We start from the raw sequence: 3402 nt of genomic DNA, 5'->3' as shown, positions 1-3402 counted from the left end.
TTTCATGTGACCGTCTTTAAGAGAAGCAATCTCCAAGTGGTGTTTGTTGGGCATGTTGAAGACAACCTTTACATGGTTGATTTCTCAAAAGAGAAAACTCATCTTGCAACATGCCTAATGGCCAAGGCCGACGTGGGGTGGCTATGGCACCGACGGCTAGCCCATGTTGGCATGAGAAATTTACAACCTCTCTTAAAGCGGAGCACATCCTTGGACTAACAAATGTGTCTTTTGCCAAAGATCGTCCTTGTAGTGCTTGCATTGCCAGAAAGCTACATGAAAAAGCTCATAAAGTGAAGACTATCATCACCACCTTGAGGCCCCTTGAGCTTATTCATTTGGATCTTTTTGGGCCTCCAACTTATGATAGCTTGGGAGGGAGGAGGTATTGCCTTGTCATTGTTGATGACTTCACAAGATATACTTGGGTGTTCTTTCTCAAGACCAAAGATGAAACTCAGGAAACCTTCATCAACTTTGCCAAAGAAGCTCAACATCAACATAATTGTGAGATCAAGGCAATTCGAAGTGACAATGGCACTGAGTTCAAGAACTACATGATGGATGAAGTCTTGAGTGAAGAGGGGATAAAGCATCAATATGCCGCGCCATATACTCCCCAACAAAATGGTGTTGCGGAGAGGAAGAATCGGACTCTTATTGAGATGGCTAGGACCATGCTTGATGAGTACAAGTCTCCATACAAGCTTTGGGCCGAAGCCATCAACACCGCATGTCATGCTTCAAACCGGCTTCATCTTCGCAAGCTCAAGAACAAGACCCCATATGAGCTCCTAATCGGGAGAAAGCCTAATGTCAAATACTTTCGGGTATTCGGTTGTAAGTGTTTCATTCTAAACAAGAAATCCCGGTTAGCTACGTTTGAAGCTAGAACTTATGAGGGCATATTTGTTGGATATGCATCAAACTCTCATGCTTACTGAGTTCTAAATAAATCCACCGGATGCATTGAAGAAATGGTAAATGTGGAGTTTGATGAAGATAACGGCTCTCGTGTGGAGCAAATTGTTCCTAGTGTTGTAGGTGATGAGGCTCCTTCACAAGCTATAGGGACGATGGGGATAGGCCACATTCTTCCACAAGAAACACCCCAATTCCAAGTAGAAGAAGGAGTAAGAGACCCTCTTGTGGAGTATCCACAAGGGAAGTCATCGCTGACACCTCTTGTACAAGATGCTACGGGAGATCATGAACCTATCCAAGAACAAGATCAAGTCCCTCATATTCCCGAGAAAGATCAAGGGCAAGCTCATTCAAATGGTGAAGAACCAATTATTGAGGCTCAAGATCAAGCTCAAGTTCGTGATCAAGATCAAGATCAACCCCAACCTCAAGTGTCTTCATCATCGTCACTTCCCAATGAGCAAGAACTTGTGGTTGCGAAGAAAAGGGTGTCTCCGAGGCTAAAACAATCTCAAGAGCAAGCTTCTTCATCAAGTACAAAACCAAGTGAAGAAGAGCTTGCAATCAAAGAGAAAAAAGTGGCCGCCCAGCTAAAGCATCTTCAACATCTGACCGTGAACATCTATGGAAGCATCAAAAAGGGGGTAACTACTCGTAGACGTGTGGCAAACTTTTGTGAGCATCACTCGTTTGTCTCTTGTGTTGAGCCCTTAAGGTGGAAGATGCACTTGACGATCCGGATTGGATAGATGCCATGCATGAAGAACTCAACAACTTCACCTGCAACCAAGTATGGACCCTTGTGGAAAGACCCAAAGAGCATCATAATGTCATTGGAACAAAGTGGATCTTCAAGAACAAGCAAGATGAACATGGACAAGTAATAAGGAACAAGGCAAGGTTAGTGGCACAAGGTTTCACCCAAGTTGAAGGTTTGGACTTTGGTGAAACTTTTGCCCCCGTTGCCCGTCTTGAATCCATTCGCATCTTGCTTGCTTATGCCTCTCATCATGATTTTAAATTATATCAAATGGATGTGAAGAGTGCATTTCTTAATGGTCCTCTTAAGGAGTTGGTGTATGTTAAGAAACCTCCCGGTTTTGAAGACCCCGATCACCCCTCTCAAGTTTATGAACTCCATAAGGCACTCTATGGACTCAAACAAGCACCTCGTGCTTGGTATGATCACCTTACGGCGTTCCTAAGCGAGAAGGGGTTCCAGATTGGGGTAATAGATTCCACTCTCTTCACAAAGAGGGTAAAAGGAGAGTTGTTTCTTTGCCAAATATATGTTGATGATATTATCTTTGGATCCACTAACCATGCTATTAACATTGAGTTTGAGAATCTTATGACTAAGGAATTTGCTATGAGCATGATGGGAGAGTTGAAGTTCTTCCTCGGTTTTCAAGTGAAGCAATTGAGAGGAGGAACCTTCATCAACCAATCTCGCTATATTCAAGACATGCTCAAGAGGTTCAAAATGCAAGATGTCAAGCCAATGAAGACACCCATGCCCACAAATGGACAACTTCATCTTGATCTGTCACGACCGGTTTTCCAATAAAAATATTTATTGAGAAACCGATCCCTTTTACGGACCAGTAGAGAAGAATCCTTCTCACTGGTAGACAATTTCTTGGTCACAGGAGAAAAACCAGGAGTACTAAATATAATACAAGGTTGAGCGGAGACTGCTCAACAATTTATTACAAGCACGCCGATATTACACATAAAGGCGGATAGGGTGGCATAACTACTGACTCACAAATAAAAGCGGTGGTGGATATGTCACAGTGAAGTGGGTGACATGACTCCTGCATCTAACAGCTCATCGAGCGTCGGAGTGAGGCTCGAGGATTCTTATTGAGGGTGGCGGAAACGTATATAATACAAGTGACCAATATCCAGGATCGCACGGGACTGACTGGGACTCCTCTAGGCGTCGGACTCACTATCAAACTCTACATCCATGAGATCACCTTCGTCAACATCTGGCCAAATCAACAAGCCAGATGAGTACTATGAAAGTACTCGCAAGACAGTTCGGACATAAGATATAACAAATGTAAACATGATGCATATGAATAGATTAATAGAGCGCACTCAGACAATGAGATAGCCATGCATGGGAAATAAAAGGGAAGTCGGGCGGTAGTCCTCCCGAAATCCCAATGTAATACTGAAGGCCAATCGAGTGTCTGAATGACTCCTCGAAGGGATACAAATGAAATAACAATGCCGCAGTCGGGCGTCAAGGCGACACCACATAAAGGGCTTATAATGGAAAATAAATGACAGTGCGTGCCACAGTCGGACGTCTGAGCGACATCACGTAAAGGGCTTATATCAAAAGTAAATAACGAGCGTGCCACAGTCGGACGTCTGAGCGACATCACATAAAGGGCTTATATCAAAAGTAAATAACGAGCGTGCCACAGTCGGACGTCTGAGCGACATCACATAAAGGGCTTATAT

Source organism: Triticum aestivum, chromosome 4D, assembly GCF_018294505.1.
Source record: "Triticum aestivum cultivar Chinese Spring chromosome 4D, IWGSC CS RefSeq v2.1, whole genome shotgun sequence".
Classification (NCBI taxonomy): domain Eukaryota; kingdom Viridiplantae; phylum Streptophyta; class Magnoliopsida; order Poales; family Poaceae; genus Triticum; species Triticum aestivum.
This window is presented reverse-complemented; position numbering follows the sequence as displayed.